Source organism: Lepisma saccharinum, chromosome 28 (assembly GCF_977018435.1).
Source record: "Lepisma saccharinum chromosome 28, izLepSacc3.1, whole genome shotgun sequence".
In the NCBI taxonomy this organism is placed as follows: Eukaryota; Metazoa; Arthropoda; class Insecta; order Zygentoma; family Lepismatidae; genus Lepisma; species Lepisma saccharinum.
The window spans coordinates 12,958,741-12,978,092 of record NC_139256.1 but is presented as its reverse complement, the minus strand read 5'-3'; the positions used below and the strand labels follow the sequence as shown (position 1 = coordinate 12,978,092).

Genomic DNA, 19,352 nt, shown 5'->3' with positions numbered 1-19,352 from the left:
TCTGGAAGAAATTCAAAGCAGATGTGATTTTCTAGATTTTGGAATATGTTAGCGGTTTTCCGAAAGGAGAGAAATTTTGAAAACGGCTTCTCTGGGTCAGATGGCAACACTATAATTTTCTCCACATCAGATCATGAGGAACCAATGGCAGAAAGGAAAAGGTTCTATAAAATTCACTGTCGCTACTGCATAGCCACAAGGGAAGCCATTGGAGACGGCTGTATGATATCGCCAACAATAAAAGAAATAAACTTACCCTACAATGAAATGGTGAGAGAGCCCATCCAGTGGTTCCGAAATAACTCTGAAACAATTCCGTCCTGTAACCTCGACGGCGAAACAGTGAAAAGATTCTCTGCTGCAGCCGTAAACGACATTTGAAGTACCGCACCAACAGCCACAATGATACAAATGAATCATAGCTGCAAAGATTATTGGAGACAAACAATGTGAGATATGAAAGGGTCGAGTGTAAGTGTGATGGCCTCGCTAATTGTCCGTGCCTAAAGGTGAATAAAAACTAATCTTATTTCTAGCACAAGTGCCAATTAGGATCGGTCATATTGTCGCAGGCAGTCCTTGATGGTGTTGAGTCTGCTGCTAAGTTTTTGAACTGTCTACTACTCTAGACTTAATGGTACAATAACAGTGTCCCTTGCAAAAGAAGAATGCAACTTCATGTCATATTGTAGGGATTTATTGAAATTTTGAAAATACAGATGCACTTAACACAATCTAAAAAGAATACATCAAAACAGTGATTGCCCATCACGACCAGGCATTCTCGCAGAGTGGCTCATTATCCGTTTGGTCATTAAAACACGAGAATAATAATAGGATGAGGGACAACAGAGCAAATACCAATAGCCCGTGCAGTGGCTGGTACTTGAGGTGCGACTACGTTCTTTGCTAACCGCCATTATCTCGTTCTTTGTTGGAAGACAAAAGGTTCCTCTTGCTGCTAAGAAACATTGTCCAACAGCTCTTTCACGGATGTTGCAATGACTAAACACACAAGTGAGTATTTGCTGCGGTCACAAGTCGACATTGTCTTCATTAGCATCTTTCCTCGTCTTCGGTCAGCCGGAGTGAGGCCGTGGCTCCTTCGGTGCTTTGTTACTTAACAGTATGCCGGGACACACGCGTGCGCGCCGAAAGAAACAAAGAACAACTTTTATATGTTTACATTACGGGACCGTTTGCAGACCTGGCTTCGGGAATTCAATCTCTTGTTTGATGAGGCATGATGGAACGTCTGATCTCTGCTATAACGCTCTTTCTCTACTGGTTCATGAACAGGTGACGTCATCTGAGGTTTCATTGAACACGCAAGCAAAGGCTTCAAGATCTTTAAGCCCTCAAAACGTGCCTAACCTCTATATCCACACATCTTGCATATGTTGCCGAGGGTATGTGGATGTGAAGTCCACTTGATGCACAGATAGGCTGGCTAACAAGCATAAAACCAATGCGTGCCTCCACCGGGACCCCTTGATTGCAAGGCGACGACGTTACCACTACGCCCTCAGGAAGTCCCTGACGATATTCTGTGGCAAGGAAAGCGAGTTCTTACTGCAAGTCGATGAATAACGAAGAGGACACAGACAATGGAACAGCCATCATGAAGCCACAACTTCAATCTGTAACTATCGGAGGAGATATCCACTCAGCCACCGTGCGGTAAATACCAGATGAACACTCCCGCATGTTCGTGTGATTATAACAGGGCTTCCCCGATAACCTATCTGTGCATCAAGTAGACTTCACCTCAACACACACTCGACAACATATGCAAGATGTGTGGACATTACAGGCTTGGTACGTTTTGGTGGCTTGAAGATCTTGAAGCCTTTGTTTGCGTGTTCAATAAGTTTCAGATGACGTCATCCGTTCATGAACCAGTAGAGGTACTAGCTAAGAATGAGAGTCATAGCAGAGATCAGACGTTCTATCATGACGTTCGATACCCGGTGGAGGCATATAGTGGTTCGGATCCCACTTTAAACTGTAAGTCCAGTCCCGATTAGCCTTACTGTGCATAAAGTGGACTTAAAACCACCAATTCGTGTGACGATAACAGCAACAATTGAGCTGGTATCAAAACTGCAAGACTGTTGCGTAGCACATGTTCATGGACTCGACAATAGTAGGGTTGGTAATTGTTCCAAAGGAAATACAATACGTTCGAGAAGATGACAGGGGCGTATATTCCAGGCTAGCTAGCCTATCTGCGAAGCCTAGAAAGTAAAATACTGAAGATACATCTCTTAGAAACTGTGTGAATTAAGCTGATTTGAAAAAGAAGATGATGGTGATTCTGAAGTTGGCAACCTGAACTCTTAGGAGTTGGCAACCTGAACTCTTAGGAGTTGGTAACCTGAATTCTTAGGAGTTGGGAGCCTGAATTCTTAGAAGTTGGCAACCTGATTTTTTATAAGTTTGCAACCCGACTACCGTTGGGATGGCAACGTGGCTTCCTTGAAGACGTCCAAAATGACTCTAGTCTTCTCCCTTCCCCCACTGCCTAGGACCAGGTGTCATAGTGAGATAGCCCACGTCTTAGACTCAGCATACGTCACTGGAAGATGGGTAGATAACGTACAACGCAACGAACAAGAAATGACGGAAAGTCAAAAGTGTCAAGGAGGTCAAGAGCTCTCACGGACATTGGCAGAAGAACCTGTTACGAAACTTTGATCATAGACACAGAAATAAATATGGATGCTGCTTCAAATGACAAGACCCTAATCTGATGTGCACGACAAGAGCGTGCGCTAACATATGGTCACTTGAACCATGACAACGGAATGGAGAAGATAATATGCATGGATGATATGAGGAAAAGCTGCAGTGTCCTGTGATTCTTGGATAACGGGGTCTATTGACAACATATGCCCACCAATACTTCAGAGTTAAACGCAATTCTCTGCAAAACCTAAATCCCTTCTTCCGTTTCAGGTATCATTAATTATAGAGTTAGATCTCATTCAAACGATGCTACGTAACAACAAAATTACAAACATTTTCAGAGTCTAATGTACAGAGTGTTTCCGTAACCTTGAATCAGACAGGCAGGGTTGATGGAGGCTGACACAAGTACAAATATGCGATTAATACGCAAAAACCTTGGAACAAGACAAGTGAAATGCGGCTTGTATATGTCTCACTACAATGTATCGTAGCACACTACGACGAAAACGTTACAGAAGGTGTTCAAAATGGCGGCGTTGACGACAGCGTCGCAAGAAGCTCTGTCGCATCCGCTCTGACATCCCTGGGCTCGTTCTGATGATATCACAAGCAGCAAGGATTCTTGCCAGGAGGGGATGCATAGGGTGTCCCATCGTGAGCCCTCACTGCCAAGCAGTGCACCCTGAATGCCTGTATTACATCTACAACCCGAATCTTTCAGTTGTCTGTCATAGGCAGCACCAATTAATTCTGGCTTATACCTTTTTAACGACACGTTTCCTGACCGGGATTCCTTATCTCATACTTGGGCCATCCACCCTGTCAAGTTTGATTCAAGGCCACGGAAACACCCTGTATGTTCCCGAAGGATTGGAAAAGAATGCAAACTCCAAGATTCTTAAATGTCTTTATGAAATTGTACATTTTCTTACGGTATCCAGGATGACTCGACTTCTTTAGATAGCCAGATGTCGACTAACATTATCAGAAATCTACAGGTAATTTGCACAAATGTTTTACCACGCATTATAATGTATTTTGGAGATAAGACAAGATTCCTGAAAGTCGTGCGCAAAAATAAGAAAAAACGATAGAAAAAAAGTATCACATCAAGTGGGAGAGACACGTTGATGCCTGAAACAGCAAAAATTATTAGGAAATGGACATTTTGCCTGATTCCCACTCAAGGTGGCACTTTGAGAAGACAGATTGATGTACTGTGCCTCCGAAATGACTTGCCTAAAAGTTACAAGGAAAAAAAAAAGATGGAAGAAAGGGTTATTTTTTTCACCTACCACATCTCCTTTGTCTTGTTTTCCGCTTGTCTCTCCAGCATCTTCCCACAGCGGAGACCATGACGTGATCTCAGGTTCTCACACTGTTTACTGACCAGCGCCACTCGTGAGAAAACACTCCCGAAATACCCTAACTGACCCCCTGCGGACATCTCAAGAACTACACAGACATGGCCATTTCGTTGCAGAAGTACATGATTCACTACACTCGGATACCCGTATGCGGATGATATATCAATTCACATCAAGAATTTCTATCCTTATCAATGAGAAATCAACATAGTGCAAGGGTGAATTATCCTCAAGCACTCAAATGTCAATCTCCCTACCACACACCCTGGACTGCAATATTGCAGACTAACGAGACTCTGGAGTCGGAATTCACAGTTACTTGCACACGTCACATTATACAGGGAACAGATCTTTATCGTAGCTAAAATCGGCATGTTTTTATGAGGACTAAAGTCTCCTTAACCATGTTAAAAACTAAGGCTGCAAAGGAGTACTCAAGCACATATAAGGACAAAAGACACACAGTCCTACAGAAGGCAGAGCCTCGGTGTCCTGCAAGACTGCAGCTACTGGGGTTCACTACACGTAACACTTTCATGTGTCTTATCACCCTGTAGAAGATGGGAAATATAGAGTTTTGCCACGTGAAAAAAGTGATCTTGTTCTCCGGTTACAAAATTACTTCCATGTTCCCTAGTTTGAAGGCACGAAAAGCTGAATCGCCCCGTATAGTCCATTATAATGATACGCGCATGTAATCAAGGGGTCGTTCATATTCCAATGCACATTATTCAATCTCTCTCAACAGGAAAGATAAGATCTTCATGAAGACATGTGCATACGTAATTGTCGACGCGTTTACTATATTGCCCTGTTTATGGAGAAGGCATTGTATTGCAAGCAGCTGAATAATTTGATTCGAGACACTTTTATCACAAAGAGCAGCGTGACGTAATAATTAGCCTTAAGTGGTTGCGTACAAGGGTGACACATTGCTTGTTTTGAGATTATCGAAGCGTGAAATGCAGTCTCATGAGAGAACGATTAATATCCAATGAATAAAAGGGGGGTGACTGGACAAGGCGTTCTGGTAACATTCAAGACTGATGAGTTGTGCAAGCTATAAATGAAGGGGAAACGTCATCAAATTTCACTGTCGTATTACAGGTACAATTAATTTCGGAGATCTCCTTTGTAACTACACAAAGTAGTGGCGTATCCACTGGACGGGTTCAGGGGGCCGGACACCCACTAAAACACCTACCTTAACGACTACATAGAATGTGAATGTTAACCAGAATTATATATAATTGTCTTATCTTAACTATTTGATGCTGAAGGAGTATTTATTACACACACATGGAATTTATACATAGTCTGGCAAAGCGCGAAGACTACCTTTATGGCAGTGACCCTCTGTTGCCGCGTTTACCTATAAAGAAACTTGCGGTGAAACAGCCAATTAGGCCTACTGCTGCCCCTTGTTTGAGCAATAAGCGGCAACCTTAGAATCCCTCCTCCCCGAAGGAGCCAGCAGGGAAACGGGATTTTGTCAAAATTACCGCTCTGCGCTGTGCATGGCGGCCTGGAGATAGCTTGGCCGAGCTATAAGCTTTCTATTTGAAAGAATATTAGCAGACATTAACTACAGACTGCGCCCATATATGTTCTTTCGGTATATGCCCTTGATATAGAAACAGGGGCGCCGACTTGTCAAAATTATTGGGAGGGCTCTGATCACTGGAATGAATTAATGAATGACTCACTCCCTCTCTTTTTTAAGTTTTGGCCTCAGTGTTCTAAATCTCGTAAAAGTCCATGAATTCCTCCAAAATATTAAAATTTTCATTTACAGTTCGAAGCAAAATGTCAATTGTTCACAGATGGATATGTCACAAGTTTCGTCAACCATAATAGCAAAATATTCCCGACTTTTAATATCTGCTACCACGGAGCGCAAAACAGTTCTCTCTAATATATCAATTATCTCGTTCTGAATGTCATGTGAGAGCCATTTGTAACCCGAATGTCTCATCCACTCTCCTAGTTCATGCACATCTTCTTTTGAAATTCTTGTTAGTAAAAATTTTAACAATACTCATAATTATATACTTAGTATATAGTAATAAGTCATGTGTTTTGCTGTCTCTGGTCATAGCCCCCCCCCCCCCCAAAGTCGATGGTCTAGAACATTTCAAATGTGTATTTAAAGTTAATGAAGAAGACAATTCCTCAACTTATTGACTGATTTGGTGTTTTAAGTCCACTTTATGCAAAGTAAGGCTAATTGGGACTGGACCTACAGTTTAAAATAGGATCCGAACCCGGGACCCCTTGATTACAAGGCGACGACGCTACAACAGTATCATTGGGGAGGGCCCTCTTCAACTTATTGTAACAATATCTGCAAGTAAACATATGTATATTGTCGTCTGGTGAGACCGAAGTAAATCAGTGAGGCTGTTCACATGGTTGAAGCGGCTGAAATATATCGTTCTTTCAGACTTCAGCAATTATCTTTCAGGGCCGCTGGGAGCCCCTATACTTCCAAAGTAAAAGCAAACAGAGCCTGATTAATATATATCATCAGCATATCAATCAATGACAATATTCTAATGGAACAAACAGGTCTATCTGTGATTTTTGGAACCCGTAAGTGGAAGATGACGTCGTCCGTTCTGTTTTCGCTCGAGGAAGGCTTACTTAAAACGGAACCTCCGAAAAGATCTTTCGGCCATCTTGGGGGAAACTTGTCATTATGCAAACTAGCTCTAACCCCTCCTGTCCAACTGCGTCTTATCGATTAGCACAAGACGACGGGACAGGGGGGGGAGAGGGGGAAAGCTGGGATGGGACGTCTTATCGGTAAATGAAGGACGGTACGAAGTTCGGAAGACGTTTGAGAAGGGACTTGTGTGCCAAGAAACTTGGCTTCCAGTAAGGAAAGCCTTCGGGGAAGGCGATTGTAGTCCCTGGACCGTGTGCAAAGATTGAAACTGTACAAGACACGCTAAGATCCGAGCTAATCTCAGCGCGAGCCAAACAGTGTGGTCAGGAAGGCAAAGGCAATACCCAGAGCACTTAATACCCGACGGTCCGTCTTCCTTTTACAAGACGGGCTCGAGATGTTTGACTTAGGGTATGACCGGAACAAGGAAATCTTGGAAGCTGATCTCTCTTCCCTTTGAGTTCCCCCGCCAACTTCAAACAAGCCGCCCAACGGGCTTACACCCCGCGCGATACTCCAGTGCAAATAGCATACAACGGCGCAAGCCCTTCAGGAGAGGGGATAATTTCAAGATCCTAAGTAAACTGGACTTGCCGGAGTACTGAACACAAAATCCATCCCCGAGCGTCAACACATGTCTTCACGGTTCCACAACACCTGAACCAGCTGAGAGATCATGAGTAGAAGGTTTTAGGTTGTGAACTGCTAAAACTACTACCAACAGAAAGGGAAGGGCCTGTGAACTACTGTAAAAAGGGAATTCACTACAGAGAGGGTGAGTTTAAGGGTGTTTGTCTACCAGTCAAGAAAGTTAAAAAAAATCAAGAAATTATGCTTAAGAATTTTTGCTATTTTTTACAGTACAGTGAACTTGTTACATAATTTTACAGGAATTTGATAAAATTGAATATTTGGAAGTCTAAAATTGTATTTAGTTGTGGTTGAGATTTGCTCACTTTGTTAAGAATTACATTCTTGTATGCGTCAAGCAGTGGCGTATGCTGAGCCTAAGACCTGGACTAGCTCACTATAACACCTGGTCCTAGGCTATGGAGGAGGGGAGAAGACTAGGCTCATTCTTGACGTCTTCAAGGAAGCCACGTTGCCATCCCAACGGTAGTCAGGTTGCCAACTTATAAAAATTCAGGTTGCCAACTCCTAAGAATTCAGGTTGCCAACTTATAAAAATTCAGGTTGCCAACTCTTAAGAATTCAGGTTGCCAACTCCTAAGAATTCAGGTTGCCAACTCTTAAGAATTCAGGTTGCCAACTCTTAAGAATTCAGGTTGCCAACTCCTAAGAATCAAGGTTGCCAACCTCAGAATCGCCATTATCTTCTTTTTTAAAAAAATCTGGCTAATCGATTTTTCTTCAGTACTTTACTTTCTAGGCTTCAGGCTTCGCAGATAGCCTGGCTAGCGTGGAATATACGCTCCTGGCGTGAAGTTATGTAAAAATATGAAAGTAATGTGGCCATTCTCCATCCAGAATGAAGTCTGAATTAATTTTTACATGCATTAATTAAAGCAGGTCTAAATCTCTTGTTAAACTACAGCTTCAGTTTTCATCTTATCCGCCCCTGTGGTAGGGTTTTCTCATTTAATAAAAATATATATTTTCTTCATTTTGCAACTATACCTAAGTACGTACCTAAGTAGGGGTCGATTAAATAAATGTTAAAAAAAAATAAAAAGGGTTCAGAAAAAGGAAAGAGTTTGGATTTGTTATTTAGGTAGACACCCTGATTTATACAAACTTAACAAAGTTAATTGGACATTACCCATTGTCTAGTGCTTAAAACTACCTACTAAATTCGAACCTAAAACAGACCAATGATCTTTACTACAAAACCGTTGCTCTAACCAATCCCCCCCCCCCCCTCAAAGTTGAGAAGACGGGACCACGTGCTTGAATTCCACCATCGGCGTCAGAAATTTCATCTGAAGACAATAGAAAAGAGGTTTTCTCGAAACGCAGCGTTGCTAATGTAGAATCATTGTCGCTAACATTCGGAGAATGATTAAACTTAGCAAAGAAGACGAGAGTGATGATTAATTGATTTTTGTTATTTGGCGGTGCTTTTCTGCCAATTTACGGCTGATAGCAACGATGAGGATAAGGAAATTGTTGAAGGGACACTCATAAAGAACACCTATGTTAATCCTAGGATCCGTTGGATCCGTGGTGTTGTAGCGTGTTGTGCTAACCACTCCGGCATGGAAGTCGACTGGAGAGTGTTGAACATCCTACCCAATTACGTATAGCTACTTATACTGTTCTTAGTAATCGTTCCTCAAGTTGCCATTTTTTACAGCCTTTGACGTTCCTTTTTAGGCATACTGGGCCAAAGGAGAAGAGGCTGTTATGACCCCAACCCACCAAAACCCCTTGGGCACACCACTGGTGGCAGTAGGGATTCCCAAATCCTGATAACATTTTATCCGCATTTCAAATATCCGAATATCAGATATTGAGATATCTGGTTATCCGAATTGTCCAGCAAAATCCAGATATTCGGATCATCAGCTGCATCCAGATATCCGTCATCTGGATTTGTGGAAATTCCTAATCAGAGGAGCACAGACAAGCGACTCCTAGAACGAGAATACGGGAACGAAAACATTCCTCATGCCAAACCGAACTGAAGAACTCCGAAAACAAGAAACAGCCACGAATCAACACCTTATCACTGTTGAACGGTCAAGTCTGCTTCTTTCAGCCTTGATAGACACATGCCTATACAACTGGCTCCTGCTTCCAGATGTATTTCTTCAGGAACTTAAACGCCTTGAGAAAATACCCACGACCTATCACGGCAGACTCGACTGTTCAAATCCTTCTCGTTTTTTTGTAACATTGCCGTCGCGTGCAGTGCTATATTTACCATCGCAGTGGCGAGCTGCTAACAGCCCTCTGCCAAGGGAGGAAACTACCCCAGACGGAAGGGATGAAGCCTGCCAACTTTCACCCCCCATGTTCGAAATAGCCAGCAGCCCCAAGAGGATATTTATTTTTCCTCCGGTTCTTTTTATATCTCCCGTCTGCATATTTCTTATACCTCGACTTAAGACCTGTGCAAGCATGCAGCAAAATCTTACACTGCACTTACTTATTGGTGGAAAGGAGAATTCAGGATCCCAAAAGCACATTTCTGGCCAAAGGTTGTTTTTGAAACCTTCCCTTCACTCTTTCCCAGCTGTCTTCAATATTTCTACCCTCTAGCAGCGTCTGGAGAGACTCAAGTTCAAAGTTGCAAGACTTGACACCCCTAGACGACCACCTACCCAGACCCCTCTCGCTAAACAATTATATGTGCGTCATCGTCTCCCTAAGAAAGAGAAGGAAAAAAGGAAAGAAGACAAGAACTGAGCGTGAAAAAATGTAGCTTCTGGAATGTGTCTTCCATCGCATCGCATCGCATCGCCCAAGTGTTCCAAAAAGAATCCAGCTGAAAGGGTTTACAACTACGATGTTCCTTTCGGAATTTTTCAAGTTGGACGTCGAGCCATTTTTGACCTGCCTGGATGGTATGGACAAAAATCATCAAATCTCTCATCTTCAACGGATACGCTAATCATTCTCATCCTGGCAGTGTTGCCAAACCTGATGCGCTTAAAAGAGCTAAATTTCACGTTCAATGGAGCTAAGGTTGACAATCAAGGAGCTGGATTTTCGAAGGCTGGATAAAGTGAGGGTAATTTTAGGTGCCAAAGAGATGGGGGCGCGGCTATTACCGTTAACTTTAAAGTGATGACAATTTCTTCTTAGTTTTCACCGTCTAGATCTGGCAGCATCACCCATCTCAATAATCCACCGATGGTGGTATGAAATCGAAAACAAAGTATTCCCGGATACCAATATTATGTCATCTTCACGTCGGTCACGGCGCTAGAAGAAAGTACCTGGGCAGACAAGAGAGGGGTGGTACGACGCAGCCAATATAACAATATCACGTCACGTGCAAAATGTATACGCATGGCAAAAGTTGGTCTATGTGGGCCGGAGTATGTGATGTCATCATAATTGGCCAGGGGGGCACAGCCAAACTAGTCCAAGAAAGAGCCAGATCTGGTTCCAAAAGAGCTAAGTTTGCAACAGTGCCCCGCAGCTGCCGCGGAGGGAAGATCCTCGCGGAAACCATTCCTCGTGTTCTTTAGACTCCCAGAAGAATTTATTTAATAAATTTTTGATAATAGAAATTTAAAAAAAAAACAGAAAGGAAGAATTCTGCTGTGGACTCTATATAATCTGAGGTGATATACAGGGTGTACACGAATGTACCTCCGGGGTTTCGACGCAATGTTAAAAATCAGAAAATAAAGTTACGACAATCCAGTCTTTTGTATTTGGTACCATATACGCTCAAGATCTTTTTATTATTATTATTATTTTTATTATTATTAATTCGCGCGCGTCATGCTTGGCAGCGCTGCCGTCACTTTTGTGAATAGGGCGTCTTCCCAAGAGAAAACATACGCTGTGGTATGGTTTGCGGAGTCAAAATCAATTGTTACGGTGCGTGTCTTTAACAAAACGCCGCCAACGGACAAGAAGAGCATCAGAGCATGGTACAGAGGTTTTCTGGAAACGGGGAGTGTATTGAAGAAGCCAGGGGGAGCAACACGTTCGTGATGTTTTCGTTCACAGCCCGCGGAAGTCGATCAGGCAAGAAGTGTGATAATTTCTTGTAAGAAACTTTTTGAGTTGCGAGTTGCTATTTGCAATAAATTTCCCAAAAAAATGTGCAGGAGGTGTGTTAGTTTTAATTTCCCATCACTTCAATATCCCGGAGGTTCATCATGTACACCCTGTACTATTCACACAACAGGCTAGGAAGACCAAAGGGAAACCAAGTCAAGGAAAGAGAGATACGAAAGCTCGGGCAACAGACATAATGCCCGGAACGAATGCACTACGCACAGTGTGGATTCAGCGATCTTTCGCGGGGCGTGACGAGGCATCTCCCCATTGGACCACGAAAGCATGAGCCATGACTTTCTTTCACAGCCAACAGTCGTGCAGGATTATAGGTCAGACTCTGCAGCAAGAATGCTACGGCATCCTCATCAACCGGGAATCGTGAATAGTCCTTGCCTTTCCACCTGGGAGCTGACCATAAAACAAGAGAACAGAGGAATCTGTGCATCGGTGCCATGATTTGGCTGCAGGAAATAGAAAGGGTAGATTTCCCACGGAGACGGACAATAGTTTCGGGAAGTGTCATTTGGCCACCACAATCCAACACAAATTTTTGTATCTAAGTAGCTGGAGATGAATCTAAAGGCTTACGAAAAGCTTCAGCATGATAGAACCGTGAGAAAAGGGCATGGAGTGGTTGCTTCCCTACTGAGTACCAAGTAATTTGTGGATCTCACCCCCAAACGCAGAAGCGATCATGCCGAATGTGAAGGACTAGCTAACACGCCTGAGAATAATACGTATTTTTACCCTACAGCATGTTCAAGAAGTCCCCATACCCCTATTTGAACGCATCATGTTGCGACTGTGTTGAAAGTTGGCCAGTATTCTTTGATTTTCAACATTAGATTCACTTCAAACTCACAAGACAATTGGTAGTGTAACTCAATCTTAGTACGTTCATGACTAACTAACTAACTCTCTAGCCTTCTTCAACCCAAAGGTTTATGGCTGCAGCAACACAAGCCTTCCATGTCCCTGGGAAAGATCAATCCAATCTTTTCCATCCTTACCGATTTTTTTAAGGACCATCTCAACGTTATTCTACAGGTCTCCTACCATCAGGTTTCCCAACAAGAACTCTTCTTTCCTCTCTCATTCGTGCCATAACTTTGGGTGTTTGATGTTATTAGTATGGAGATACGGGTTGAATCAGCATACATATTTTTTTTTTTACTTTTTACATTGTTGTTCTCATGGTAACTTGTTGATTTTGTTGGCTCGCAAGTTTGTTATAACATAAATAGATAAATATATACATATATGTTATAATAAATCTATATAAGTAATATATATATATATATATAGTGGTAATATGTTCTATCATCTATGGGTTGGGAACTTTTCGGACAGTCTGCACATTGTCAAATTCCTACCTCCTGTTCCCACACAACTGTAACTCTTAATTTCAAGTTTCCTCTCATCAATGTGAACACTTCCATGTACTAAAAGGTATAGAAACCCAAATACTAGAATTAGCAGGGACACAACGTCACTGCTCGAATAGAACTTGGATGAGCAAAGATTGAGAAAGAAATGGCTACAGAGTTGGTATTCTAAAATTGTGTACATCTCGAAGACTGTCATTGTTGTCCATTATTTTTCTTATATTTTGTACAGTTAGTGTACTGAAAAATCATAGTTATTGCATTTTGTTATTAACTTTTACACAATCGTTCAAAAAAACGCTTTCACAGTTAGTGGTAAATTTTACTCATAAAGTTTATATTCTGTGACCTCTCACAAAGAAAACTGTAAGTTTTGGGAGCTGTGGATCCATTTATTCTTTGGATTAAACGGTAGGATATAAAAATATTACCTAGTTCCTCTATTATGCACTAAACTTCTTTTCGATGTAATGCAGTTTTTATTGTAGTTATAACTTTACCTCTCTTATTAACAATAACACTATCTTTTAAATTAGATAGGATTAAATTAGGATTTCGGGGCTCCCACGGCCAAAATGTACTTTTGATACGTTCCCCGTAGGAGGCGCCAGGGCTTCTGCTAAATTTCTGGGAGCTTCTAATGGCCAACTCTTGAATGAGTGACAGGGGTCACACCCTTTTCCTCCATCTTCCCCCTCTCCTAGGCGCCGCGGCGGACACGAAACTCCGCTGTCTGCCTTGATTAGCTCCTGGAGGAGGAGGATACTTCGTGTGTTGCTTCCTGCAGCACCCCAGGAACCCCCGCACCCCTTTACCCGCCCGCGTCTATGACAGCCCTTGATTTGAAAACGGAACGAGAGAGAAAAATGATGACAAAGTGACCGTTAGGTTACCTTGAGGGACCGATATGGGCGTGCGCTTTTAAGAAAGATAAAAAAAGGGCTCTGAAAAGGTACGGATCTGCAGGACACACATCTTGCGCAATAGGAAGGGCTGGGAGGAATGCAGTGACCTCCCTAGGAGAAGACGATGACCACGCGAGACAAAAGAAAGACTAAAAAAGGCGACGTGGCAAAAGGATTCGTTGCAAGCACATCAAAAGAGCTGTCACTGACATACGTCGTAAGCCGGCAAAGGGCGAGGCTCCGCCGTTTAATCATTCCCGGTGTGTGAAACAGGTGTCGGGCCCGCAACTAACAGTTGTTGTTGTTTTTTTCCAGTATTGGGTATTCAATTATTGTCAGTGCGCGCAAACTCTTTTTGCCACCGTTCAAAAGAATCTTTGCTTGTCAGGAGTCCTCACCGTCAGTCATATCGAAGCTTTTCTGCCAGTGGTTCTAACTGATCTGAACCGCCTTCCAATTTTTTTGTGTGTGGTCAGCTCAAACGTATTTGTATGATAAAATCTGTCAAGGCTGTTTTAAAGACAGCGGACTTTACATCGTGTTTTCAACATTGGGAATATCTTTTTAAGAATCTTAGCTTTTTTTCCTTTTAGCCAAGTCTCGGCGTGAGTGGCAACGTACCTGTTGACGCACGGGAAAAAAATGTTGTTGGCTAAAACTTGCAAATGTCTGGTGTAACGTTTCATGATTGAATAATCCCGGTTAGTTTGGAAGAGGACAAAAAAGAAGCAGCTCCAGAAGCGAGTTGTAAGACGCACAGGTGAAGTGGTCATCAGTTATTCCTTGTATCTATCATCTTCTTTACCTCTGAAGAAGTGGGTACAGAATCTTCATTTCGCAATACGATTACATAAGTGTTAAATGTCGTGAAAGCAACACGATAGGTTCCTGCAGCACGAGTTCTTTTGCAGCAGCTTCAATGCAAGCTATCCATTCAAGTCACATGTTGAGTTTCTGTGAATTCCCAAATCTCTAAACAACCTCAATTCTTCCTCCGAGGCTCTAGATTCCTAGAATTCATTCCCAACCGGAAAATACCGTTCCTCTCCTCTGAGAATATATGTAGAGTGAGATTACTTTCGTAACATCCCTGGCTGTTATGAATTTGCAGCTTGGAAGCGAGTCGCAACTCCCGAAGCATCCAATCAACAAGCGAGACGCTGACGTCATCTCAACCTAGCACCTATCGCTAACCCTCTTCCTCGCGCTTTACGCTCTTGGTAGGCTCGCTGGCTGGACTCGCGCTGTCAGATGTTGCGGGAGTAACCTGACTCTACTATCATTGTTACTTTGTAGTATTTATCAATCATTTTCTGTTTTATAAATTTATTTTAAGGTGAGTGAGTGATAATTGCACTAATGGGACTGTCAACTCTTGTGAAAAGAATATGAAATCCTGGAACTCAAGTTTAGACTTGTACAAATTTGTACAAAATTGGTTGCTGCTTTAATAGACATCTTAAATGGCACTTTTTGTTGCTATTGTAATGTCATAACGTCTGCACAAGCAGACAGAAGCACAGTGGAAGACATACCTTCCCAACTGCACTCACGATGTTGGATCAGAACCGACACTTCCGAGGTCTCGCCGGGAGTCGAAGCAGAGACCATTCGCACCAAAGCAAAGGATCTTTCGTTTAGTCTAGGCCAGCCCTTAAAAATATATCTATAGAATAAACCAACATTATCATCACTCTATACATTGTTGGGTTTCTATTCAAACCAAGGCACTTTACCCCTACTGTGCAAAGGATCAAAGAGGATGGTGGTAAAGGACAACGTTTAGAGAAGAATAAGACAATGAAAAAGAATAAAGCCTTGGGCAATTGAGAGATAATAACGATAGAGCCACTCTCAGCTGTCCTCAATTCCTGAAATATGTTTCCTACCTGCCTCGGTCTTTTTCTTCTGATGAAAGGCCAGCCGGAATCATCAGTGTCGAGTTAATTACATTACTTAAAGTTTAATGACATAATTTCTGAGAGGAAGCTGCAAATTAAAGAAAGAGGAAACATGGCAGAGTCTCGACTTAGAAAATGCTGCAAGCATTACCCTTCAATTTGATTTTCTAAACCTTCGGTGCAACTGCGCTTGCGATTACGCATAGTAATTACACGTGGTGGTAATATCTGTGCAGGAGTGCACTCGTTGGAAGTCACAGGAGGGTTCCTGAGCTTCCAGTTTTGGCCCATTCTTTTCTTGTTTAGGGGTATTAACTTCAGTTGGTACTCAAAGTTGTGCAATGGCCTGATACACATGAACGTCCGTAGGATTTTTCCCATGGAGGGGCAAGCAAGGTCTTTTTTCAGGGGGGGGAAAGGAGGCATATTTTCCCCAGAAAAACACTCCTTCAATCTGAAATTATCATGTTCTTTCAACACCCTTATAATATTTAACATAATTTACTGTGACTGAAATGAAGAAGAACGAACAATAGTTGTGCATTTAACTGTGTCCCGAAATGCATCAATCACAACCACCGAAGAACAATAGTTGTGCATTTAACTGTGTCCTGAAATGCATCAATCACAACCACCAAAGAGCAATATTGTGCATTTAACTGTGTCCCGAAATGCATCAATCACAACCAGCGAAGAACAATAGTTGTGCATTTAACTGTGTCTCGAAATGCAGCAATCACAACCACCGAAGAACAATAGTTGTGCATTTATCTGTCACCCGAAATGCATCAATCACAACCTCCGAAGAACAATAGTTGTGCATTTAACTGTGTCAACAGATGTATCAAGTTCTATGTGAACAGTGTGGTACATCGAAACCTGAGAACATGCAAGAGAAATGTCAAATCCCAGTAGCACATTCCATCATGAATTTCAGTAGCCTGGAAGAGAAAGGGCAAACAGGCTGCAACTCGACACTTTATTATAGTGCAATCCCGTCCCCCTTGCCCCGATGTTGAGGACGTCGTCTTCATGTCACTATGCTTTTATCCTTCGCTGAATGGATCCACAATTTCTGGGAGCTTTCTCACCAAATGTGGATTTCCAGTCGTCTGCGTGTGAGGATGCCTGACATAACAACGCAGCTCGAGGAAAAAGACCCGTGTTTTTATTACTTTTTTCGAAGCCCCCCACCTCCTGACAGTGTTGCACAACAATGGGGTTTGGAAAAAAAATGTTGCAAGTTGATTGAAAGGGTGGCAACACAGAACCAAGTAAATAGCGCGTGAATTGTCCTGACCTACAACAATAACGATACGGTTACTCTGATTATATGTCTGGATGTGTATAACTTAACATCATTACCAATCTTTGGGTGTTGTCAAACCCTCTGTTCACACGAACTGCTACTGTTTTTCGCTTGATTTATGGACAATAAATGTCAGCCTTTTTTTATCTTCCCAACTCCCCACGCTGGCGTTGTGGTCTCAGTCGATAGGAATGCCATACTTGTGGGAGCAGCGTGGCATATGCGTTGTGGACAATGGTGCGAATAAATCTTGCAACAGGTTCCGACAGTTTTTCTCCCAAAATACCAGTAATGGCTCTTTTATTAATAGAGACATCTTTGGTGGGAGCTAAATTTCAGTACGTAGCTGTACGTATTACTGATTTCTAATCAGCATAGTCATTCGCATGTTTCGGTATTGCTGAAGACTTCACGTCTTCGCTTTTCGCTCACGATTGTAGATGACTTCCATTGTTTTTATTGGCCTACCAACTATTCCTCCAGCATGGACAGCCTCCGGTAAAATAGGCAGATAGAGAGAGAAATTACGTTGACTTTATGTACAGATAGGCATAGTTGGACTGGACCTACAGTTTAAAGTGGAATCCGAACCACTACGTGCTTTCATTTGGTATCGAACCCGGGATCCATTCATTACAAGGCAATTACGCATATCGTGAACTTTACATTAGAAGCTTGTGCATACTACCAATTAAATTTATCTTATCAGCTGAATCGTCTATCGCTAGTAATCTGTACAACAGCTCTGGTATGTTTCACTGCCTTCATTTGATATGATTTTTATTGTTCGGTGTCGCTTTTCAGTCACTTTTGGCTAACGCGACGATGAGGGTGTGATGTTAGAATGAAATTGACAACGGAACACTCACAAACAACACCCAGGCCAAGATTCGAGCCAGGGACCCTTGGCGCAGTGCTAACCACTTGTACACTCGAATTATGACTGTATTAACTATAGCGTGGTAATAAGAAGTGCGTACAGCGTAAGGCTAATCGGAACTGGACGTACAGTTTAAAGTGGTATCGAACCCGGGACCCGTTGATTACAAGGCTACAACGCTACCACTGCGCCATCGGGGAGGCTAGGCTTTACCAAGACATTCAGCAACTTCAACTATTATTTGCTCGATACAGAAGATGCTACCATATCAAATTTCAGTAATGCACGAGAAATGAGAGCAGAATCTGCCAGAAGGAACTGAGGTAAAAATCATGTAAAAACCTCACGCACGATGGGTGACATGGGTTCGAATCGTGACCTGCTGAGTCCACAATACGCCCATGTCTTTTATAGAGCGTGAAAGCTAGGATGCACATTTGCATTCAAGAAAAATCACAGCAGAGGGGGAAAAAGGTGTTGAAATCTTTTTTTCCGAGCCTATTCGACCAATGAACTTGCTCTAGCACCGCGAGCAGTCTGCATCGGGATAATGATTCTGCCCAAGTACTCGCGACCTTTGATGACCTGACAAGTTGCAGAATCATGGGAAACAGGCCACCTTCCCTCTCCCTTCGTTAATGACCACACTTCTACCAAACGCCTGGTGTTGAAGATGCAGAGCGTACAGCGAACAGCACCTACTGCCCCATGTCGTCTCTATGGGGACGAGAGGGACAGGAGTCGAAGTTGGACTAACCCCGGAAGAAGGTTTCACGTAACAGTATCGGAGATGGCAATTATAAACCTGTCAAGCCTTTCAGGACAGCTTCAGCACAGTCTCACAGTGTCCCTAAGAGCATAATCTTCCGGCTAAGGACAGCTTTAGCACAGTCTCACAGCGTTCCTAGTAGCAAAATCTTCCGGCTAAGGACAGCTTTAGCATAGTTTCACAGTGTTCCTAATAGCATAATCTTCCGGCTAAAGACAGCTTTAGCACAGTCTCACAGTGTTCCTAATAGCAAAATCTTGCGACTAAGGACAGCTTTAGCACAGTCCCACAGTGTTCCTAATAGCAAAATCTTGCGGCTAAGGACAGCTTTAGCACAGTCTCACAGTGTTCCTAATAGCATAATCTTCCGGCTAAGGACAGCTTTAGCACAGTCTCACAGTGTTCCTAATAGCATAATCTTCCGGCTAAAGACAGCTTTAGCACAGTCTCACAGTGTTCCTAATAGCAAAATCCTTCGGCTAAGAACAGCTGTAGCACAGTTTCACAGCGTTCCTAATAGCAAAATCTTGCGGCTAAGGACAGCTTTAGCACAATCTCACAGTGTTCCTAATAGCAAAATCTTGCGACTAAGGACAGCTTTAGCACAGTCGCACAGTGTTCCTAATAGCAAAATCCTGCGGCTAAGGACAGCTTTAGCACAGTCTCACAGTGTTCGTAAAAGCAAAATCTTGCGGCCATATATTGTTGCCCTCCTATATCTACATATGTATTAATATTATTGTATGTATCACACTGAAGTACGCAGGCTCATAAAC

At 42.6% G+C, this 19,352-nt stretch overlaps 1 protein-coding gene across 3 annotated transcripts in view; it reads right to left on the bottom strand.

Annotated features, from left to right (window-relative positions):
• The window catches only part of Cph (BCL11 transcription factor chronophage), a 250,868-nt gene that overhangs the window by 191,303 nt on the left and 40,213 nt on the right, over positions 1-19,352 (bottom strand). Inside the window, exon 1 of one of the 3 annotated variants that reach the window (XM_083114224.1) lies at positions 257-311. The exons of the other annotated variants lie outside the window; for them this stretch is intronic. The gene's annotated coding sequence lies outside the window, so the exon portion shown is untranslated. Of the gene's footprint in view, positions 1-256; positions 312-19,352 lie in introns of those variants that run through there. 3 annotated transcript variants of the gene reach the window in all.